We start from the raw sequence: 25,523 nt of genomic DNA, 5'->3' as shown, positions 1-25,523 counted from the left end.
AGATAAAAGATGACACAAAAGGAAGAAATGATACACCATGTTCTTGAATTGGAAGAATCAATTCATCAAAATAACTATACTACCTAAAGCAATCTACAGATTCAATGCAATCCTTATCAAATTACCAATGGCATTTTTCACAGAACTACAACAAAACATTTTAAAATTTGCATGGAAAGAGAAAAGACCCTGGATAGCCAAAGCAATCCTGAGAAAGAAAAACAGAAAATACAGCAACGCAATAACAGATACTACAAAAGTCTTAGAGGAAAAAAACAGGCAGACACTCCTTGACAAAAATCACAGCACTATATCTTTCTGGATCCCCTTCTGAGAGTGATGAAAATAAAAACAAAAATAAACAAAAGGGACCTAATTAAACCTAAGAGCTTTTGTATAGCAAATGAAATCATTCTAAAAAATGAAAAGACAACCCACAGAATGGGAGAAAATATCTGCAAACAACGTGACTGACAAGAGATGAATTTCCAAAATATACCAACAGCTCATGCAGCTCAATATCAAAAAATGGGTAGAAGATAAATAGACATTTCTCAAAAAAAGACACACGGATGGCCAAAAAGCTCACGAAAAAAATGCTTAACATCACTAATTATTATAGAAGTGCAAATCAGTCAACAATGAGGTGTCATCTCACACCAGTCAGAATGGCCATCATTAAAGGGGGAGGAGGGGTCGCCCATGGCGGCTGCCAGCACTCTCACCCTGACCAACAAGTTGAGGGAAGGAGGCTCTCGTGCTTATGAGGACATAAGAATGAATACCCCTTATCCACACCACACTACCTTCTTGCTCGTTCAAAAGCAAACAAGAATGTTGGTATTTCCCACAGAGAGGTAAATCCAAATACCTGGGTAATGAATAGCCGAGGTATGTGGCTGACATATGCATTGGGAGTTGGCTTGCTTCATATTGTTTTACTTAGTATTCCCTTCCTCAGTGTTCCTGTTGCTTGGACCTTAACAAATGTTATACATAAGCTGGGGATGTATGTATTTTTGCACACAGTAAAAGGAACACCTTTTGAAACTCCTGACCAGGGTAAAGCAAAGCTCCTAACTCATTGGGAATAATCGGACTATGGAATACAGTTTACATCTTCATGGAAGTTTTTCACAATTTCTCCAATAATTCTATACTTCCTGGCAAGTTTCTATACGAAGTATGATCCAACTCACCTCATCCTTAACACAACTTCTCTCCTGAGTGTGCTAATTCTCAAAATGCCACAGCTACATGGTGTTCAGATCTTTGGAATTAATAAGTATTGAAAAGTTTTGAAACTGAACACAAATTTTTACAGCCACTGAGTTTTCTGTAAGGAAGAAGTGATTAGTAAACTGCTCTGTTTCTGTGATACTGTGAAATGAAAGGCATTTACATTGGAGAGCCAGTTGCTGGTTCTTCATATGCAGTTTTGAAGTGCAGATTTTTACAAGAAGATGCCTCTGTTTGATGTATCTGGTATCTTTCTGAAGAGAGGCTTCATAGGCAGTCTGGGCAGGTCCAGCTTCTAAATTAAATGACTTTAAGTAAGGGTGTAGTAGATAAATACAAGGAAATAAGAGATTTGTAAGAAACTAGGTCCAGCTTAACTTATAATGAAGGGGCATTATATCAGGAGAAGAAAATTTTTAATCATTCAGTCATGGTCATTTAGATAAATTTATATGTAAACCAGAATCATCTCTTTACAAGTTTATTATAGATTGTTTTTATTACCATACATATATAACTCCTGTGTTGTATAAGAGGGTATATACCCTCTTGTTTTATACAAACCAATTTCTACCTTATGAGTATGGTTTTTTTTGGTTTTGAACATTGTGTTGATAGATGAGTTCATTTTTACATCTATTAGTTTACTGAGTTCATGAAGGTCCACCTTCATGACATGACTGATTGACGACAGAAGATAGGCATCTTAGAAGCAGCCTGAGTTGGCCTTCTAATTTTGGAACAGAGAGGGTTTTGCTGTCTTTCCAGATACAAGGCTGCCAAATCAATTAAGAAAGCAATGTATTTCTTATACGGCATTTCTTATACCATATAAGTAAAGTATATGGTAACTTGAAGGTCTCTGCTTATTTGGTTGAGTAATCTTATTGTTGAACTCTGCCATTTAGAAAAAGAAATATAAAATGGATAACCACATAGCCAAAATGTGGTCTGGTGGAAACTGCTTTTCTAGCAATAGTATCAAAGTAAATGATGGAGTCTTTTTTTTTTTTTTTTTTTTTTAGCAGTTCTGTAGAAAAGATAACATCAGCTTTTCTTAGTCCTTCTGCTCTCAGTCCCCATATTTTGCCCACTGATATTTTGCCCATCGATACATGGGTCAGTGTAGATAACCCAAAATGTTAACTATTTCCAAAGCAGCAACCATATTGAATTCTCATGACTTAGGGAAGCTTCCTATAGTTGCTGACTTTAATTGCAAGAAATAAGTATGAGAAGTAAATGTCAAGAAAAGTTCTGATATGGGATGAAACTGAAAAGCCTAGTAACATTTGTATGCAAAATCAAGTGAAAAGAATTATAAAGCCAACTTAAAAATCAGTTTGTTACCAGCTGACTTTTGGGGGTAATGATCATTGTTTTGTATTTCAAAAATATTGAGTTCAAAAATCAGTTGTATAATAATGCCTTTGTATGTTCGTCTTTTCTCGTATTTTAAAATAACCAGTAATCTATACTTTAATAAATTTTTTCTTTGGTATAAGATTACTGCAAAAAAAAAGTCTATAAACAATAAATGCTGGAGAGGGTGTGGAGAAAAGGGTCCCCTCCTACACACCGTTGGTAGGGATGTAAATTTGTGCAGCCACTATGGAGGTTCCTTAAAAGATGAAAAATAGAACTACCTTATGATCCAGCAATACTGCTCCAGAGAGCATATAGCCAGAGAAAACCATAATTCAAAAAGATACATGTACCCCAAAGTTCAATGCAGTAGTATTTACAATAGCCAAGACAAGGAAGCAACCTAAATGTCCACTGACAGAGGAATGAATGAAGAAGCTGTGGTACATATATACAAGGTTATATTAGCCTTAAAATGACTGAAATAATGCCATTTGTAGCAATATGGATGGATTTATAGATTATCATACCTAGTGAAGTAAATCAGAGAAAAAGAAGATATGATATCACTTAAATGTGGAATCTAAAACCATGATATAAACGAACTTATTTACTAAACAGAAACAGACTCACAGATATGGAAAACAAACTTAAGGTTACCAGAAGGGGAAGATCAGGAGCAGGGATAAATTAGGAGTTTGGGATTAACATATACACATGTTATATATATTATATATAAAATAGATAATCAGTAAGGACCTACTGTATAGCTCAGGGTACTCAATATTCTGTAATAACCTATATGGGAAAAAACCTGAAAAAGAACAGATCTATGTATCTGTAAAACTAAAATCATTTTGCTGTACATCTGAAACTAACAAAACATGGTAAATTAACTATATTCCAATATAAGATAAAAATTAAATTAAAAAAAGAAAGGAACTAACAGGATTTTTTTTTTAGGACTAGAAAAATTCTTATCTTCTCCTTGGGTGTCAGTAGCTAGAGAATAGTTCAATCAAAGCAAATGCATTTGTCTTAGAGACTTTTCTTGGATCTTCAAAATCTAGCTAATAAGCAGTTTACTGCCAAATTGACTTCTGTTCTTAGAGAAAAATTGTATTGCTGTTTTTATAATTTTCCTTCTTTCTAAAGAAGATTTATGTAATTTTCTAACAACCCAGTTGACATAATTTGAAAATAACACATTTTTAAGGTACAGATAATTTACGTGCTCTTTAAACCATCACAGAGCATTAAACTTAGAGAACAATTTCCTTCATTTAAGAAAATGAAGGATCATAGACTTTGAAAAACTTATGGCTTCCAATTGAGACAGGTTCCAAATGATACAGGAAACTTATGGTTTCCAAATGAGACGGGGGGTGGGGGGGTGGAATGCACTGAGGGTTTGGGATGGAAATGCTGTAAAATTTGGTTGTGATGATCGGTGTACAACTATAAATGCAATAAAATTCATTGAGTAATAAAAATAAAAAAAAGAAAATGGAGGAAATTCATATAGCCCTGAATAGAAAAACAGAAAATGAGAAATCAAGCGTCTTACAAATACAGATATAAGTTTTAGGATGAAGACAGATATATCTAATATTACAACCATTATTTGATATTGTCTAATATTTTGGTAAATGGGAGTGGGAAGAAGGCAATAAAAAGAAACAGGTATTATTATCAGAAAAAAAGAACGAATTATCATATGTCTGTTTAAAAACCTCAGGAAATCAATCAGAACTAATGAGATCTAATCAGTCTATTCACTAAGGGGCTAGTTATGAAACAAAGTATTCAAATTTCCTTTATATTAGCAATAGACCAAAAATGTGATTTAAAAAATATAAATCACACTGCAATTGCAACAGGATCTATTTACATAGAAAGAATAACCACTAGGAATATACTTAGGAAGAAAATGTGGAGAAGGTAGATACAAAGTAAGTTACAAAACTATGCTGTAAGTTGTAAAGTAAGATTTGAATCAAACTGTTTCCAGGGAAGTGAAAGAGCTCCATGACCAAGGTTCACCCAGGACAACTAACACCCCATTCAAGACCAAAACCAGTGACTTAGTGACAACCAAACCTAGAAAACTGGGCTCCCTACAGGATTCTAGTCATTAGCCATTTGGACAATAAGAAAGACGTATGTCAAAAGACATCACCAAATCCATCCATCACTGTTTTAGTAGTAATTAGACATCACACACACACACACACACACACACACACACACACACACACACACACACCAATCAAGTAGAGTTGGACTATCCACAGATTTCCAGGTTTCCTGGAGTAGGACTATGTTACCCTAAACTAGTGAAAATGCTTGCCACTATAATGAAAAACCCATTTTCTCAATTGCTGAACAAAATGAAAACTACTTTCTTGCTTATTTAAATGTACAATTTGGGATAAAGAGAAAGGAGAGAAAGCAGGTGATAGGGCCCCCTGCCATCCTCAGCACATGGCTTTTCATGTTGCCCCAAACATCCATGTCCCACCAGCAGATGGGAGAAAATGGAGAAGGATGTTGTTTTTGAGCCAAATCTGAATGAGGTGTCCTTCACTTCTGCTCACATTCCCTGGATAAAACTCAAGTCTCATGGCCAATATAACAGCAAGGGAGTCCAGGAAGTGGGCCCATGTTGCTTCCCCACCCTGACTAAACTAGGAAAACTGGGTTTACACAATCAGTCAAGAAAGCTGCCCAGTAATCTTCTTCACATAACTGGAGCTTGTCCTTTAAGCACTGAATTTTTTAATTCTACACATACTGATGAAACTTTTCCTAAAGGCATTGCAATTTTCATGTTTCAACAGAGAGGCAACAATGAGACTTTTCCTCTGGCTCAAAGATCTGCATGATGAGTATCAGCTATCTTGTTGGGGCTGCTGTCAGGAATTCTTCAGGAATTACTGATCATTTCCCTCTACACTAAAATGCTCTCAATCACTATCACTTTGTTTAAACCCTTGGGTCCTCTGAGATACTTTTTCTGAATCCTTCCTTTGAATGTAATGGCACCTGTCACTTCTTGCTGCTGTCATCACACAAGCTTTTAGCAGTTACATTTTCTCTTGCTTATGTCTTGCTTCTACTAAGGGTATACAAATTGAGATTGAGTGTGAAGTAAAGGCAAAAAGTTGGCTCAAGAGGTCACGCTGTGGTGCAGTGGGATCAGAAGTGTCTCTGGAGAGCTGGGACAGAGGTTGGATCCCTAACCCAGCACAGTGGACTAAGGATCCAGAATTGTTGTAGCTGTGACATAGGTCACTACTGTGGCTGGGATATGATCCCTGGCCTGGGAATTCCACATGCCACAGGGTGGGAAAAAAAAAAAAAAGCTTGGCTCAAACTGAGGCCCATTTCTGAGTAAAGATTGTGAATTTCTATCCCCTAGACTTGCTACCATTGACTTTGATTATCAAATATCTTTTTTAAGCTTTTTCTGCCAAGTTTTTACTGATTTTAGCAGTTGCAAAAAACCAATCATGTCGGTTTAGGATATGACGCTAGAAAAGAAAACAAAATTATGCCTCAAGGAAAATTACTTTACAAATAGTTCTATCTGTGAAGAAAATTAAATGATAAAAAATAAAACTAGAATAATAACTAATAAGGAAAGAGGTCTGCAATATACTGTTAGGTAGAAAAAAAGCTGCAAAATGGAATTTATAGTATGAGCCCATTTTGTGAGAAAAAAAAAAGCACATATTTGTATATGCATAGAAAAAATCTTAAGGAATTGGGAGCAGTTCTCTAAGGTGTAGGATTACTGAGAACTTTTACTTACAATGTCATTTATTTATATGTTTGACTTTTATAACAAGCATATTTTCTGAAAGCATAAAAAACATTTTATGCTTTTTTTAGGATTTTAAAATAAAATTTTGAAATAAAATTCACATTGTCTTGTCAGAGTGTAAGCTCCTAGAAGACATGGACAGATGAGCACTCCTCTATATACTGTCTGCTGCCATAAACAAGGGGACTGATTTTTATAGACTCAAAATACAATTAAACTAGAGTCCTGAACTCAGAGTCAATCTCATAGACAGGGCAAGTTCCAGCAAAGTGTTCATGACTTTCCCCTTGGAAGACTTCTGCCTGGAAATCTGCTGGAGACCAGAGCAAGCAGAATTTCAAGAGCCCATCGAAGTCCTGGTAAGCTTACACTAACCAGAGCCGCACTCTAAACTATACTAAACTGCATTACAAAGGCTTTCTAGAATCTACATCGCTTCTCTAACAAAAAATGTTGATCATTTAGTGTATGCACACAGTAGGTTTTTGCCTTTTGGTGTATATGGAGGGGATCCCATAAGATACCTCTGCCCATCATTTTCTCTCTACCTTGCATAAAACCCTATAAAACATGCACAAGGATTAAGGCATGAACTCCAGAATATGCCAGTTTAAATGAAAATACCTGAAAAGTAATATATCAGGAATTCCCCTTGTGGCTCAGTGGGTTACGAGCCCAACTAGTATCCATGAGGATATGGGTTTGATCCCTGGCCTCTCTCAGTGGGTTAAGGATCCAGTGTTGCCGTGAGCTGTGGTGTAGGTTGCAGACTCAGCTTGCATCCTGTGTTGCTGTGGCTGTGGCGTAAGCTGGCAGCTACAGCTCCAATTCAACCCCTAGCCTGGGAACTTCCATATGCCACGGGTGTGACCCTAAAGGCAAAAAAAAAAAAAAAAAAAAAAAAGGAAAGAAAAAAAGAAAATGAATGTATCAGTTAACTACTGCCCTCAAAATGCTGCTTAACAGATTGACCCAAAACCAAGGAAAACACAACAAGCAGCACTTATTCTCATGTTTATAAGTCTACAGGTATGATGGGACAGCTTAGCCCCATGCCATGAATGTGTGCACTGACTGGGGCAGCCCTGTTCCACATGGCAATATTTTTCTGGGAATGGTGAAGAATCCAGGATATGTTCACGGCAATGCAGAAGTACAAGTGGGCAAGCCCAAACCCAGGAGCATATTCAAAGTCTTTGCTATTGGTCAAAGTTAATCCCATGGACAGTCCCAACATCAGTGAGACAGAGAAAAATACATCACTTCTAGTGGGAGGAACTAAAAAGTCACATGGCAAAGGATAAGAACACAAGGAAGACTGTAGAATTGAGAACAATGACACAATCTTCCAAAAGTAACATGAACTCATCATTAACTAATAATATAGTAACACTTCTGTTTTCAGACTAGCCAGTCTTAAAAGGAGGACACTAAGGAAACAGGACAGGAGAAAGAAGGGAAAGTGGGGTTAAAAAACATGCAGCACTCCAGACATTGCCTTTGAGGGAGGAAGGGCTGCACCAAGTGCCACAGTGGAGATTCCTGGAAGACAATGTAATAAAACAGAACAATTCATGAATGAAATTCACTGATGAAAATTCAGAAATGAAGGTATTCTCATAGTGGATCAGTGGAAACGAATCTGACTAGTAACCATGAAGGTGCAGGTTCAATCCCTAGCATTGCTCAGTGGGTTAAGGATCCAGTGTTGTCCTGCAGGTTGCAGATGCAGCTCAGATGTGGTATTGCTGTGGCTATGGTATAGGCCAGCAGCTTTAGTTCCGATTTGACCCCTAGCCTGGGACCCTCCATATACCGCAGGTGCAGCCCTAAAAAGAGAAAAAAAGAAAAAAAAATTCAAAAATGAGGAAAAACAAGATAAGACAGCAGGATGACATAGCTACATGAGAGTAAAAGAAAATCCCATGAAAGACAAGTTTCAAGAAATCTGCACAGAAAAGCCAAACTGTTTAAGCACAATGTGCTTCTCCATTTGAAGCCAGCATTTCTTGTGTGGTCATCCCTAGACTCTTACCTAGAGCTTATCATTCATTATCTGAAAGAGGCCGTAAACTCCTATGAGAACCTCTCTGTAAGAATCCTTTGTACAAGAAAAATAAGTAGGATCTTCTGCTGTGGCACAGTGGGTTAATGATCCAGCTTGTCTCCGTGGCTTTGCTGGTTCAATCCCTGCCTGGTGCTGAGGGTTAAGGATTTGGCATTGCCACAGCTATGACATAGGCTGCAGACGTGGCTCAGATTCGATCCTGGGCCCAGTAACTTCTGTATGCTGTGGGTGCAGCCACAAAAGGAAAAAAAGAAAGAAAAAGAAAATGTGTATATGTGGGTACACAGATTTTTTTTTTTTCCAAACCAGGCAGATCAGAATCCTCCCAGAATTTGAGCCTTGAACATAGGGATACAAACCTGAAAATGGCACAAGCTCACTCATCCTTCTGGTTGCCCTGGTGAGGCTATGTCATGCTTATAGGTTCTCAAAGTTGCTCCAAATTCCTTACCCTCTGAAGTCCCCTTCTTCCAAAAGCTCCTTCAACTCTGTGAATAACCCTTTGATCCTATCAGTAAATATATTTTTTGCTTAAATGAGTTAAAATTGATTTCAAATTTTAAATCAAAGAATTGAAATAAAAGAATTGTACCAGGTATGGGTTCCTTTCCTCTGTTCAATCCTCCAAGGAGACAAGAGACAAAAGGAGAGAGCACTAAAGATGCCTTGAAACAAATAACAGGCATGCCATCACTCAAGAATCTAGTATTTAAAACCATTTCACAAAAATCAGTTACCATGGCAACCCTTCAGTGTGCAGTGACTTTATGTTAACATTTTGATGTAAACCAAACTGTACTGGCTTACTTGGCCTTGACTCCTTTTTAAATATAGATTGTTTCATCTCATAAAACTTATCAGAGCTGACTAAATGAGTAAATTTACTTTTTCCTCTGAAATTCCTATTGAAATGACACTATAAAGGAAAGCTCTCCATGTTTTGTCTCCCACCACCACCACTACCACCATCACTCTATACACATATATACACACTCAGAATATCTACTAGAGCCACAGCTCCTGTGATTAGAATCTGCTCTGATGATCTGATATGGTTAATACCCCTCCCATTAAATGATAAATTAAAAACCATCAAAGTAAAAATCATAATGAGATTTTAAAATAAAATCTGACAAGGTGGGGAGAAAGTTCATGTGGAAGAATAAATGTATAAGAGCTAATAAAATGCTGAAGAAGAATACTAGTCAGACAAGCCATGGCCATAGAGAGAGTTAAGGCAGGGGCAGTGAAGCAGTGCACAGAGTCCAGAGAGGGACAGCCCTATGGAAAGGTATGCTTACTTCTCATCACAGAGCTTCACATATGAGCACTTCCTCAGTATCTGCACCCAGAACAAGTTCGGCCAACTCTGAGCAGCAAACTGTTTCCAAGGCTGTATGGCCATATGGGACCACTGGGCGCCATGTAATTCATTCATGTGCTACATGATTCTGAGATTACATGTCTCACTCATTCAGAGAAGAGCTTCAATCAAAGAGAGCAAATAATAGAGGAAATAAAGGAAGAGGTGAACCCACATACACCGAGGCCAACATTGTTTTCACGTCCTCAGAGAACTTAAAGTTTTTTAATTCAACAATAAAAATAGATTCTATATACACACAAGGCCCAAAGGATGAAAAAGAGGAAGTGCAAAGAACAAGCCTTAACTACAAGCCACAATCCTTCCAACATCAAGACCTGGAAGGGATAACATTGGGCAGCAAAGAATGGGAGCAAAGGGGACAAAGATTCTGTGGTTAAGGAAACAGAGCTGAATGCTGATGTCAGTTTGCCTCAACCTCGCAGGAGCATCATATAAGCTTGGCTAGGGGAAATGGAAGTAGAGAAGAGAGAGGAGGAGGAGTGGAGAGGAAAAGGAGAAGAAAAAGAAGGAAGGATAAAGAAATTCTGTAAAATTATATTAGTGAAAGTTGCGGTATGAATTTAGTAATAGCTAATAGAAATGGCATAGGGAGTCCATCACAGACTCATGTATGTATTAGAACTTAGCACACCATAAAGACAGCATTTCAAGGGAATAAGAAATAAAGGCTTATTTAATAAATGGGTTGAAATATTTAGCTAAAAATTGAAAAAAAAAAAGACAGATCCTACCTCCCACTATACAACAAAATAAACGCCAGATATAATAAAGATCTGATGCCAGAAACGAAAGTATAAAAGTACTGAAAGAAAATATGAATACCTATGGATGTGGAAGGCCTACTTAAGCAAAACATAAAATCCAGAAACAATGAAAACAAAGAATGCCTGATTTGGCTACATAATTTTAAACCTCTGTATGTGTGATAGACATCGTAAACAAAGTTAAAAGATTAAAAGGTCTAAATTTGTAAAGTATTTGCAAAATAAATAACAAACATGTCAAGAACAAAAAGAGAGGCAGCCAATTTTTTTTCATGTGCAAAGGAACACTGGCAGAGACTGTTCAGTATCTCCAATTTTCATTCTGTGCTGCTTCTCCAATAAAAGATGTAGTGGAAATGAAGCTGGGAAAAGGCTGAGGACCAGGATTGGGATACTTGTTTTACTTGAGTCTTCTAACATGGAGGTGTTCTAGAAGAACCAGAAGGCGAGTTTCAGGATATGACCATGCAATAGACTGGAGAAGTGTAGCACGGGGTTAAGAGCATGGGCTTTGGAATCACAGAGAATTTCTGTTATTAGTTTTATTACTTCAATTAGCCATGTTTTTTCATCACACCTAGTTCATAAGATTGTTTTGAGGACTAAAATAATTTACTTAAAGAGCTTCGTTCAGTGCCCCAGCATCTATCAAGCTCTCAATAACAGTCTTAGGAGTTCCCACTGTGGCACAGCAGGTTAAGGATCCAGTGTCTCTGCAGCAGCTCTGGTCACTACTGAGGCACAGGTTTGATCCCTGGCCCAGCAAGGTGGGTTAAGGATCCCCAATTTCTGCAACTATTGTGTAGGTTGCAGCTGTGGTTTGGATTCGATCCCTGGCTCTGGAACTTCTGCATTTTTAAAAATGCAAAAAAGCAAAACAAAACAAAAAACACAGATGTCCTACTATTCTGCCTACTAATGAAGATGAACATGTTATTGGGTAGAAATATGTACTAACTTTAACACTGCCTATGGGTTTTAATTTTGCCTATGGGCAGTAAACATTTCCAAATTGTAAGCAAATGTCTAATAAAAGCAAGTGAATAGCCTAAACCAGTTATGGGCTCTTCATTTTCCTTGACTTAAAATGTCTTAGAAGTGCCCATCTTGGCTCAGTGGAAACGAATTTGACTAGTATCCATGAGGACACAGGTTCAATCCCTGGCCCCACTCAGTGGATTAAGGATCCAGCATTGCCCCAACCTGTGGTGTTGGTTGCAGAGGCAGCTCGGATCTGGCATTGCTGTGGCTGTAGTGTAGGCCAGTGGCTGCAGCTCCCATTCGACCCCTAGCCTGGGAACATCCATATGCCGTGGGCGCAGCACTAAAGAGACAAAAAAAAAAAAAAAGTTTTAGAAAATGAGTGCTTGTTATGGTGAATATATTTCAGGAGGGTGTGCCTTTACAATTAAGTCAGTAATTCCACCAAAAATTCAGCCCCTTCAACTAAGCCAATGTTTTGGAAAGAAGCAGAAGTATTTTTAAATAAAAGGAAAAAGAACATATTTCCAGGTAACATGTGAGAAATAATCATAAGTAAACAGACAATAAAGCCAGTGTGGCTGGAGATGGAAAAATTCTTGGTAAAGCCGGAGAGGATGTCAGAGTTAACACAGTGCAGTTAGCACGTTCGGTGTCACAGAGTTTCCCTACTCCATAAGCCCTTATCACACCTTCCTCACTCTGTAAATTATTACCTTAAGTGTGGGAAATGTACACCTGTATATCAAAGATATGAGATAAACCATGTCAGCAGCATCTCTCATGATGCAGATGGAGAACAGACAGCACCCTTGTCACAGGCTAAAGGAACAACTGCAGACTTGTTATCCGTTAGTTACATCTGAGGGCACATGGTTTGTTCTGTGATATACCAAAACCCATTTAAATCAAACGGCTTTAGGCCACATGGCTAAAAGACAAGGCCTGAGGTCCAGTGCCTCATACATAGTACCTAGTAGTTGGTACTCAACAAATAATAAAAATCCATTTGCTTCTTTACGGAGCCTATATTTATTGTGTGCCTAGTATGTGCCAAACATTGTTCTAGACATTAGAAATAAATACTTTTTTTAATTTTGTCTTTATTTTGGTAGATTTTTGCATTGGAAAAGTAAGACATGATTATTGCAGAAAGTGAAACACAAAGATGTATCAAAGTTTTCTTTGTGGTCAAATATGGGATTAACTATTTTAAATGTTCCATCAACAAATGGGGGAGTATATCTTCTCTAAGGATGTGAGGGTCTTTCTCCTCTATACATGAGTGCACGCATGGGTGCTCATGCATGCACAAGTGCACACACACACACGTTTATTTATTGTAATGTTCAATTCCTATATGTCCTTACTTATTCTTTGCCTCATGGAGATGTCTGATTTTGATATGTACATACTAAAATCTCTCCCTGTAATTATCTATCTCACCAGTCAATAAACATTAAAGAATCACACAAGAGGAGTTCCCATTGTGGCTCAGTGGTAACGAATTCAACTAGTATCCCATGAGGACACAGGTTCAATCCCTGGCCTCACTCAATGGGTTAGGGATCCGGCATTGCCATGAGCTGCAGTGTAGACCCCAGACCTGGCTCAGATCTGGCATTGCTGTGGCTGTGGCATAGACCAGCAGCTACAGCTCTAATTTGACCCCCAGACCGGGAACTTTCCCGTGCCACAGGTGCAGCTGTAAAAAGACCAAAAGAAAAAGGGAGTTCCCATCATGGCTCAGCGGAAACGATTCTGAGTAGTATTCATAGGGACACAGGTTCGATCCCCGGCCTTGCTCAGTAGGTTAAGGATCCAGCATTGCCATGAGCTGTGGTGCAGTTCACAGACACGACTCAGATCTGGCGTTGCTGTGGCTATGGCGTAAGCTGGTGACTATAGCTCTGATCTGACCCCTAGCCTGGGAACCGCCATATGCCACGGGTGCAACCCTAAAAAAGACAAAAATACAAATAATTTTTTAAAAAAAGAATCACACAACAATGAATTGAGAAGCAAGAATTAAAGTAAGTCCTTTGTTAAGCACCAAACGAATAAAAAAAAAAGCACTAAACAAATTCTGTCAATAGAACCATCTATTGATAAGTACACTGTGAATTATGTTACAGGATTTTTTTTTTCAGAAAAATCCTTTTTCTGTTGATGTCAAATTAAATCCCTCAAGCACACAACTACATATCAGATCATTTACCGCTTCCCAGTGTGTGAAGCATAATTATTTCCCTTGGTTCATTGTTAATATCGGCTTTTTGTATGGCTGAAAATGACTGTGCAATTACGGTAATTCTGTTAAAAAGGCAAAAATTAGGTTTTTCTCTCAAGAAATAAAAGCCATATGAATGCAGTGATGAGAAACTAAAAAGCAATTCAGAAACACTTTTCATTAAAATACAGAGTCCAAAGTATCTGCTGGCATTGTTCATCTTCAAAGGTCTTTTGCTTTTCATTTTGATAAATCCTCCTCAAGTTTTAAAAGAATACATAATGTGAAACACAATTACATTATGTATACAGAGTAGCTTCATCCAGGAAGAAATGAGCCACAGAGGGAGAGAGGATGCTCGGTTGACCACCTTTGCTATTCATCACATTGGTTTAAAACTTCATAGTTTTTGAGGATAGACCACAGAGCAAACAGAAGGAAAGGACCCAGACTGTGGATACTATGATAATGACAGGCATTTACAATTATACAAAATTTTATTTTCCTTACAGGCACCACAAGTAGGTTGAGTGTTAATGTGTACCTGGCCAAGTGACTGGGAATTTAACCTTGAAGTTGATTGCTGCTCCAAACCCAAATGAATTCACCTAAAATTGACACCTGACAGATTATTTTTACACTTTAAAAACATAATAGTTAGAGTTCCCGTTGTGGTGCAGCAGATTAAGAACCTGACTAGTGTTCGTGAGGATGCGGGTTTAATCCCTGACTTCACTCAGTGGGTTAAGGATCCAGCATTGCTGTGAGCTGTGGTGTAGGTCACAGACGCCCAGCTCAGATCCGTTGCTGTGGCTGTGGCATAGGCCGGCAGCTGCAGCTCCAATTCAACTCCTAGCCTGGGAACTTCTATATGCCACAGGTGTGGCCCTAAAAAGAAAAAGAAAAAAAACATAATAGTTTATTAATTAATACAGAAACTACCACTACTAGCTCTTATCTATGGAGGAGGAGCTAAATTATTTCCTTTCTCAAAATTCTTTTTTCAATAAGGAGCTCCCTTGTAACACAGGGGGTTAAGGATCTGGAGTTGCCATAGCTGTGGTACAGGCCACAACTGCAGGGCAGGTTTGATACCTGGTCCTGGAACTTCCACATGCTGTGGGCAAAGCCAAAAAAAAATTATTTTGAATTAAAAGTTACTTGTTTTGTCAAGAATAGTCCCGAGGCATATTTGGCATCTACCAAAATGAATGTTTTTTTTAAGCTTGCTACCTCTTAGCAAGTGGAAGTGGAAACGGTATGAGAGCAGAAAGACCCAGCATGATGTGTGTTCCTTACCTCAGAAAGAAATCAAGAATTCCAATGAATTGGAGTTCCCCTTGTGGTGCAGTGAAAACGAATACAACTAGTATCCATGAGGACGCAGGTTCGAACCCTGGCCTCACTCAGTGGGTTAAGGATCCAGTGTTGCCATGAGCTGTGGTGTAGGTTGCAGACTCCGCTCAGACCCTGCACTGCTGTGGCTGTGGCGCAGGCCAGCAGCTGTAGCTCCAATTAGACCCCTAACCCGGAAAGCTCCATATGCTTCAGGTACAGCCCTAAAAGACAAAAAGAAAAAAAAAAAATTCCGATGAATAGAGCAAGCAGCTTCTGATCTCCACCAAGGCCTCTCTGAGCCTTCCCTGACCCAACCCGGGGGTGCAGGAGTTGTCCCCACACCACCACCACCACCTGTCCCAGCTAGTCCCCAGCACAAACCCAGGGTGAGGATGCCTCAAAGTCACCAGTGGACACCTGGGGAAGAACTTACCCTCCTATATTTCCAGCTACCTGGGACCCAAGACTCCCTCCTGGTCACTGTCTCTTCTGTTCCCCACCTCCACCAGCTGCCCTATGGGCAGCCTCCTGAGCCCACCAAGATGAGGATGCTGCAGAGCCCTGGGGGTGCTCTCATGGTGAGAATCTGGTATGGCTCCTGCAGCTCCTTCCTGCAACAAGGTGCTCAGCACGTGGCTCAGCCTTCAGCTCTAGCAGCCCATCTCCATAGGAGGAGAGGAGAGGGAGGAGGGCAACAAAGCCGTGGCCCCTGGGCCTCTTCGCCACCCACTCACCTCCACCCCCTCCTGGGAGAAGATGGTTCACACCTGCCTGGTACCTTCTCCCAGGTAGGCACATCCATTCCACCTCCCTGCTTCGACTGAACCAGTTTAAAGGAGACATTCTGTGTGAATCGGGAAGAGGCATCCTTTTGTGAGGGGAGAGTTCTAGCATGTAATTCCCTATCCTCCCCTCTCCCCACCTTGGTCTTGGACAGAACCACCCTGAATTGTAAATTCCTCCATCGAAGTGAAATTCCTACCTTTTGGCACGGCTGTCAATGTTGCTGATCATTATAAAGGGATCCTCGGTACTGTTTTGTGCCTCCATCTAAACCCTGCAGACCATATTTCCTAGGCCCAAGCAGGAGGAAAAAAATCTCATCTTGAAGGGACCATTTCCATTTCTCATGGCAAACCCAGCATGAGCACTTCTTCTGTCCCCCGAGACCTCCCTTCCTCACTGGTCGCCCAAACACCTGGGCTGTAATGCTCCCTATGCCCATCTCCCTTTCACAAATGAATTCCCATCTTGTTCTCAAAAAGCAGACACCACTCTGGTGTTCCTCCCACCACTAGTAACTGGAAAACAAGCTCTGCCTTTATAGAACACTATGCTCAGCACGTCAGCCTGGCAAACTGGAGTTTCAAAAAGATGAAAAGATTCCTGGAGGATTTTGTGGTGTTTTGGAGAGTGCCGCTGGGCAGATCACACACTGTGACAAGTTCTTTCCAAATTGTGACAATTCTATAAAGCCTTCTACAAAGGACTGACTTTTTATGCTTAACACAGGTGGTAGTTGCCCTTGCTCATTTTCCCCTAAATCTGGATGTGAGTCTGGGATTGGGATACAGAGGCGAATGCACAGGTTTCACAACAATGCTTCCATTCTGTGGCACTTGTAAATGGGCAGACAGGCACAGGCAGGAGGCAAGGGGCCTCAGCTGATGCTTAAGCTGGAGTTAGGAACATTTTTTGCACACTGAGCTCAGGGAAAGCAGCAGCTTCCATAACTCAACCCCCATCAGCTGTCAGAGGAATAAAAACCAACAGCTGGTGGGGGAGTGGAGGTCTCACACTCTAGTCTCCCTAATTTACATGGCTTTCTGCTAGCAGTTGTATTCTTTACCCTCGTAATTTTTCCCTTTAATCATAGATTCTCATTATCAAGGAGGTGGGACATTGTGAAGGGGAGAAATGAGACACTTACTTCAAATTAAAAATGTTTCCATCAGGAATTCCCGTCATTGCTCAGTGGAAACGAATCTGACTAGCATCCACGAGGATGCAGGTTCAATCCTGGCCTCCCTCAGTGGGTTAAGGATCTGGCGCTGCCGTGAGCTGTGGTGTAGGTCACAGACAAGGCTTGGATCTGGCATTGCTGTGGCTGTGGCATAGGCCAGCAGCTATAGCTCCGACTTGACCCCTAGCCTGGGACCCTCCATATGCCATGGGTTCAAGAAAAAAAAAATTTCCCCATCAGGTAATACCCTAAAACCTTTAACTGAACATTTACATGCAAAAAAAGTATCTGGACACAGACCTTACACTTGTCACAAGAATTAAATCAAAATGGATTATAGACCTAAGTGTAAGATATGAAACTATAAAATCTAACAAGATAATAACATGGGAGAAAATCTAGATGACAATGGATTTGGTGAAATTAGATTAAATATTTCCTAGTTCCCAACAGCCAAGGCAGTCTCCATAAGTCTCAGGTTCAATCCAGCAATCAATTCATAGCAGTAAGTATTTTCATTACTTTAAAAGTTTGATTATTAAAAAGAAAGATTTTAATATTAAAATACATGAACTCAGCTTTGTGCAGTGGCAGTATTGTAGCCAATGAGGCTTATCCAAGGCATGATTACTGCTAATATATGAATTCAGTACTTGACTCAATTTAGAAAAAGTAATAAAGCAACCAAAAAAAAAAAAAAAAACGGCAAAAACAAAAGGATTATAAAGACAATCATGACCTAAATGTCCACCAACAGGCATGGATAAAGATGTTTATGTCACTCATTATTAGAGAAATGCAAATCAAAACCACTATGAGGTACCACCTTACACCAGCCAGAATGGCCATCATCCAAAAGTCTACAAACAATAAGTGCTGGAGAGGGTGTGGAGAAAAAGGAACACTAGTACACTGTTGGGGGGATTGTAAATTGGTGCAACCACTGTGGAAAGCAGTATGGAGGTTCCTCAGAAAACTAAACATAGAACTACCATTTGATCCAGCAATCCCACTCCTGGGCATCTACCCAGAGAAAACCAAGACTCACAAAGACATATGTACTCCGATGTTCACTGCAGCACTATTTACAATAGCCAAGACATGGAAACAACCTAAGTGTCCATCGACAGAGGAGTGGATCAAGAAGATGTGGTACATAAACACAATGGAATATTACTCAGCCATTAAAAAGAACGAAATACCAGCATTTTTTGCAACATGGATGGACCTAGAAACTATCATGCTAAGTGAAGTCAGCCGTACAATGAGACACCAACATCAAATGCTTTCACTGACATGTGGAATCTGAAAAAAGGACAGACTGAACTTCTTTGCAGAACAGATGCTGACTCACAGACATCGAAAAACTTATGGTCTCCGGAAGAGACAGTTTGGGGGGTGGGGGGATGTGCCTGGGCTGTGGGATGGAAATCCTGTGAAATCAGATTGTTACGATCATTATACAACTACAGATGTGATAAATTCACTTGAGTAATAGAAAATTTTTTTAAAAAGTTATTATGTCCTGAATAAGCCTTTTTGATATCTTTTTACCCTTTGAGAAATAAGCCTTCTAGCTGAATAAATGGACAAATTGGCAAAAAAAAAAAAAAAAAGATGTCTATGGCTGACTATAATTCAACCAAAAAAAGAATGAAATAATGCCCTCTGCAGCAACATGAATGGACCTAGAGATGATCATACTGAGTAAAGTAAATCAGACTAACATCATATGATAGCACGTATATGCAGAATTTTTTAAAATGATAATAATGAACTTATTTACAAAACAGAAACAAACTCACAGACTTTGAAAACAAACTTACAGTTACCAAAGGGGACAGGCAGAGGAGAGAAATAAACTAGGAGTTTGGGATTAGCATACACACACTATTATAAAATAGGTAATCAACGAGGACCTACTATATAGCACAGGAAACTATACTCGATATTCTGTAATAACCTATATGGGGGAAAAGATCTGAAAAAGAATGGACATAGGTATGTATACAACTCAATCACTTTGCTCTACATCTAAAACTAATGCGACACTGTAAATCAACTATACTTCAATAAAAAATATTTTTTAAAAAAGACGACCATGAAACTAATGCATGTTAAGAACTACTTTTCTGAAACATGACACTTTACAATAGAAGCAAACATCTAGCAAATATAGTCAAGAAAAAAGAAGAAACACAAAATGTAAGATGTAAGAAATGGAGAGAAAACAACAGAAATCAATCTTCCCGTCCACCCAAAATGGAGTATATAATCTTTGCTTGCATCTCTCAAAAATTATTAAAGGGTTTCCAGGCCACATCAGTGGGAATGATCCTTCTCCAAAACCCCCTCCTCCCTTCCCTAGTTCTCCCAACACTCAAAAGCTCCCACTTCCCACATGCCTCAAGGTCTTCCACAAAAGTGCACCTCCTGCTTCCTCTGTCTCCCTCTTTCCCTTTTCATTGTGTAGATTGGTTTAGCTTCTCTGACTTCTTTTTGGTGCCTCTCCACTCCTCCCATTACATGAATTCTCTTTCACAAAGGATTTCTAAAGCCAAAATCCTGACCATTCTCCTCCTGATTTTCAGGTCCCATTTGCTCCTCCTCTTTTCCTGATACTTTCTGACTGAAATCTGGGTTCCAAGCCACAAAGCACTCACACATGAACTCATCTAAAAACCTTAGTCCCCATCCCCACCCCGTTTAAAATGTTTCCAAGTCAACATTGAAAGTGTAGCCCTCAGGAACCAAGAGGGTTCATTCCCAGTACTCAAGGATAGTTGAATATCTGTAGACCTAATATAACATGCCACATCAACATAACACGCAAGAGAAATCATGGGACTTCAATGGCTGCTGAAAAACATTTATAAATACAAATAGGAATTTGATCTGTACAATTTTGATCTAAAAAAAGAACACAATGAACTTGTCTGCAGAATAAATACTGACTCACAGACTTTGAAAAACTTACGGTTTCCAAATGAGTCAGGTTGGGGAGTGGGAGAATGGGCTGGAATTTTGGGATGGAAATACTATAAAATTGGGTTGTGATGATTATTGTACAACTATAAATGTAATAAAATTCATAAAAATTTTAAACAAAATGTAGTTGATATCTCTGTGATTGAGGCTGAGGGCAACCAGAGAAAATCTGCCTTCCTAGATCTAGCGATAGGGAAATCAGATTCAGAACAGGGATTATCTTCATTTGTATCATTCTCAGGGACAGTTGAAACTGTTAAAGGCTTGGAATTTGGCATTACAGGTTGTCTTTCTGTCCCTACATATGATTTGTTAAAATTATTAGCCATTTTTGGCTTTATCAACTATTAACATAAATAAGTGAAGGTTGATTGCATGCCTTTGTGACCTACTACATTTTTTTTTTTAGTAAAACTTGGTTTTTCTCACATTCCCAAATACATATTAATGTAGCTAGTTAGAAATACACACACTATAATGAAATTTAAGTTGCCCATATTCTCTCCATCCAGAGAAGACTACTAATTAACAGTTTAGTATATTTTTTCCCAGCATAAGTTTGGGACTATAACCACTCGTGGTGGAGTTTAATAAAAAGGTAAGTTCAGAGTTCCCACTGTGGCATAGCGGAAATGAATCTCACTAGGAACCATGAAGTTGCTGGTTCAATCCTTGGCCTTGCTTAGTGGGTTAAGGATCTGCCATGAACTGTGGTGTAGGTCACAGAGGCAACTCAGATCTGGTGTTGCTGTGGCTGTGACGTAAGCTAGCAGCTGTAGATTTGATTATACACCTAACCTGGGAACCTCCATATGTCATGGGTACAGACCTAAAAAGAAAAAAAAAAAAGTTAAGTTTGTCAGTAATGTTAAAATAATCATTTCTGTGTTGCAAACGACTCAATGGGACATCAGAAGCTATTAAAGAATTTTAACACCTTCTTGAGGCAAGAGTTTAAACATAGATCTGCCCCTAAGACACAGGGGCTTCAGATGTTCTCCCGTTGGGAGAAGAAAGAATTTCTATATGTGGTTTGGAAAAATGCCTCACCAGATGGTTCAAAATAATTGGGGTCTAAGGGATGTACACACACACCTCCCAGACCTCTGCCTTAGGAAATCCATAGATGACTGGTATGAAAAGGTATATATAAGGAGAGTCCATAGCTTTCATCAAATTCTCTGAATCTACGACTCTTTCAAAATGTCAGGAGTCCTAGTTTGTAGCTTTCCAGCTCTACTATTCAAGTACTATTTGAGGTAAGGCACTTATTCTGCCTGCATAGAAGACAGAGGTATTGGAAGAGCAGAAGGACAGAGGTGCCTGCAAGAAGTGACTGTTTCCAGTCCTGTTTCCACGTCTGGAAACTTGTGATAGAAACACGCAACTTAAGAAATGGGGCGTGGCTCAGTGGTAACGAATCTGACTAGGAACCATGAGGTTGCGGGTTTGATCCCTGGCCTTGCTCAGTGGGTTAAGGATCCGGCGTTGCAGTGAGCTGTGGGGTAGCTTGCAGACTCGGCTCAGATCCTGCATTGTGGCTCTGGCATAGGCCAGCAGCTACAGCTCTGATTAGACCCCTAGCCTGGGAACCTCCATATGCCACAGGTGCAGCCCTAGAAAAGACGAAAAAAAAAAAAGAAAAAGAAAAAAAAAGAAATGGGAAGAAATGAAATGAGCTAGCATACTTTCAATCCTACCATGAACTTGACACATCCAAGACCCTCATCTGATTAAACGCCAGAATCAGACCTCGACCCTGGCTCTAGCCAATTTTAGAGTCTATTTAACCTCCAAGCAACCAATCATCTAAGGTTTGTACCTTTATCTACACCCTGGTTTCCTGTCAAACTTACATCTTAATTAGGAATTGCTTAAATACATATAAGATGTACTTTTTAAACCCTTTACATTTTATTTTAAAACACTGATTCTGAAACATAAAGGAGTTACATAAAACTTCTTTTCCAAAAAAGCTTTGGTATAAAGCATGAATTAGGAATTTACTGTTCAAAGGCTGCCATCTGGTGGCCAAAAACAGCAATTCCCCAAAAAATAGACCCTTCAGAGAAAAAGGTATGGAAAACCCCAATAGGGTTTGATAATCTGGAATGTTATGTGGGAAAATATTAACATGTTTATGGCCCACTAATTCTTACCCATAAGAAATTCTATGCTCATAGTAAATAGCAAAAGGATATTTATTAGAATGTTTCCAAAAGCCAGATGCAGCCTTGCCAGGCCACACACTTAACAGTTAAATCCAGCTACAACAGAAAGAGTTCTCTTACATACTTTCAAAGTATGACACAATGGACTTCCCCTGTGGCTCATGGCATAACTACTCAGCGTTGCTTCTACAAAGTATGACACAAGGTTTTATTCATTCAACAAAATTTTACTGGGATCCTATTTCTGTTCCAGGTACACTGAATTTTATTGAGTATGATAGAGAACCCAAGAAATAGCATCTGTCCTAAAGAACCTCATGGTCTGGTGAGAAATAGGGTCCCCAGCCCGTAAGGCTGCTCATTTGTAGCCTACATGAGCCTCAGCCCTAGGGGTGAGTTATGGGTTAAAAGCTTCCACATGCCAGGGGTGCCTTTTTTTCCTCAATCTATATCAACAGATTTCTTCGGGAGGGGGGCTGTTATTCACATACCTACTGGGGATTCTGTCCAAAATCTTGGGTCTCTTTCCTAATGCCTGACAAGCTGGAGGGATTATAGTTTAGTATTTGACCTATTCCTTCCCCTTGCTCTTTCATGGACATTTTCCCCTTTATGAGTTCTTAAAAGCAAAAGTAATGTTTTTCAAGCAATTCCCTAGGTATTTGTAACCCAAAAGATATGTATGATAGTGAAAATTCTATCAGTAGTAGATAAGAAGTCAGCTGCTCAACTGCCTTTTCAGGTAACTTCCAAAGCCAGTTTCTCTGCCCTGGCCCTGGCCTCCTATCCCTGAGTGGAATCAATGAAAGAGCAGCAGAGGCTGGTGGTCTGCAGGTAAGCCAGGACACGGAAGTACCCCAGGACTCTGGCAACTCTAGCCATCATTCTAAGAGTATATCCTACAGCTCTGCACAAGATCCTTGGCTAGTAACTAATTATTCAATTTTAATATGATAGGGATTTTTTTTGATAGGCAATAAATAGATTTATTAGGATAGGAGGCTTGTGAGAAATGCAAGTGGGCAGGCAAGGAAGCTCTCTGATAGTTTTTCCTCCATAAAAAGCAAACAGTACGGGTTGGGCCTGGGGGCGGTGGGTTGTGTCAACCTTCAATTTGTAGGAGTTCCTGTTGTGGCTCAGTGGTTAACAAACCCGACTAGTATACACGAGGACACGGGTTCAATCACTGGCCTTGCTCAGTGGTTAAGGATCCGGTGTTGTTGTGAGCTGTGGTGTAGGTTGCAGACATGGCTTGGACCCTGTGTTGCTGTGGCTGGCATGGGCCGGCGGCTATAGCTCCATTTTGACCCCTAGCGTGGGAACCTCCATATGCTGCAGGTGTGGCCCTAAAAAGACAAAAGACAGAAAACAAACAAAAAAACCTTTCAATATGTAGCTGCCAGAAGCCTAGGTCTGCTTGCCTGCTTTTCAGTCTTATATCTCATGACAACCATGTGGGGCCAATGGAACTACCAGTGTGTTGGGATATGTGTGCGGTCTGTATGAGCAGTAAAGATCAACTGCTGTGCAAATTGCTCCTCCCTGTTCTGGGTAATTCTAGCAGGGGCCTCAGTCCTGTGGCCTTCCACTCCTCACCCCTCAAGATGGTCCAAGGTGACCATAATATGTCATCCTCACAGTGATTAGTCCAGAGATGAGTCTGTGACCTAAGGAGAAGAGTCAGAGCCCTTTCTATACTTTGGCAGGAATGTCAGGGGAAAGGAATGCCCCGCCCCCTCCCGCCGCTGAGGCCTGTGGCTATTTTTGTTGTCCCCTGGAGAGTCAACATAGGAAGGCAGAACTAAGAGATGGAAAAAAGGGAATGCTATAGCGTCATTTAAACACCTACATTCAGCTATGCCCTTGGCTCCCCACCATGGGCCCAGAATCAGCATAAAGTGGGGCAGATGAAGACTTCTTCAAAAACTTACTTTATAGGTTAAAGCATGGGTGTAAAGAATCTCTTGTGTTTTAGAAAGCTCTTTGGTCAATTCTGATTTTAGAAAAAAAAGGAGACCTTGGGGACTGAGCAATAGGAGCTAAACAGCTGGAGTCTGAAGACTTGAATCTTACTGAAAGGGATTTCAAGGATTATCTAGTCCAAGGCTCTGGTTTTAAAATGAGAAACGAAGACTGGAAGGGAAAAAGAACTTGCTCAAGAGAGTATTCAATGAGGTCTCAGAGGTCAGATGGGGTTAGAGTTTAGCAGAGAAGAAGAGGACTGATGAGTGCTGGACTACCCAGGTACCTGGCCCTTGCATGTTCATACTTGTTTAATCCTCACAGTCAACCTGGGATCACACATTTTAGCTCAGTTTCACAGATGATGAAATTAAGGCCACAGAGATTAAATGACTACCCCAATGTCACACAGCTAACATGTAACAGAGCTGAGCTTCAAATATAAGCCTTAGTCCTTTTATTCCTATTCTATCTTTAGATAAAGAAAATATTATGAGGTAAGACAAGAAGGGGAGATCTTGATCTGATCCCATTCCTTATTCTTAAATAAGATGTCAGTGCCTTGAGAACACCTGGTAAGAGTCAAGAATCCAACTTCAATACAGGCCAAGATCTGGTTTAAATTGCTAAATGAATCCCTTAAATCTACAAGTCCTAGCTGCCATTTAAAAATGACGAAGTTGAAATAAACGGTCTCAAGATAAATTTGCAAAATACAACAGGCAAAAGGAATTGAGTAGTGAGTGACCGAGAATCCTAGAACTCCTGTTTCCACTGCCCTACACCCAGGCCTTTTCCTACCCTGAAGTCTGGGTAGAGAGCAGCTGCCAACAGGGAAATTCTCAGGCATCTGAGGATACCACTGATTTGTGAGTCATCTGACAACTGCTTACATGATGCTCACCTACCAACCCGTCCCTGAGTCAAAAGCATCAGAACCCTCATCATGAGGAAACTCTAAAACCCAAAGCTCATTCCTTGGTGGTAGTTAGCTTGCTTTAAAAAAAACTAATAACATATTAAGATATAAATATTATATTACTCCATTTTAGAGAGGTTAATGGAATTTGAGAGCCCTTTCTTCCAGCTGACTTGAGATCTATTCAAAGCCTATTCTTCATGCTCTCATACGAGGCATTCACTTGCTTAATTTCAGGTTCCAGTTCAGCTCTGTAATATTTTACCTACCTTCTCTTATAGCAACAGAAGAACTCATTTAAAAATATGCCTTCTTGGCTAAA

General features: G+C 39.7%; 2 pseudogenes; both read left to right on the top strand.

Moving 5' to 3' along the window:
- The first annotated feature begins 702 nt into the window (after positions 1–702).
- On the top strand, positions 703–1,359 carry LOC100737071 (ORM1-like protein 1 pseudogene; annotated as a pseudogene).
- A 16,378-nt stretch (positions 1,360–17,737) lies between these two features.
- LOC146399459 (U4 spliceosomal RNA) lies at positions 17,738–17,802 on the top strand (annotated as a pseudogene).
- The last annotated feature ends 7,721 nt before the right edge of the window (positions 17,803–25,523 follow it).

The sequence above is a fragment of the Sus scrofa genome, chromosome 10 (assembly GCF_054392235.1).
Source record: "Sus scrofa isolate SSC_HxYL_T2T_F1_AM1 chromosome 10, Sscrofa_HxYL_maternal_Yorkshire_Landrace_v2.0, whole genome shotgun sequence".
In the NCBI taxonomy this organism is placed as follows: Eukaryota; Metazoa; Chordata; class Mammalia; order Artiodactyla; family Suidae; genus Sus; species Sus scrofa.
Note: the sequence above shows the minus strand (reverse complement) of the source record. Positions and strands in the feature narration are given on the sequence as shown.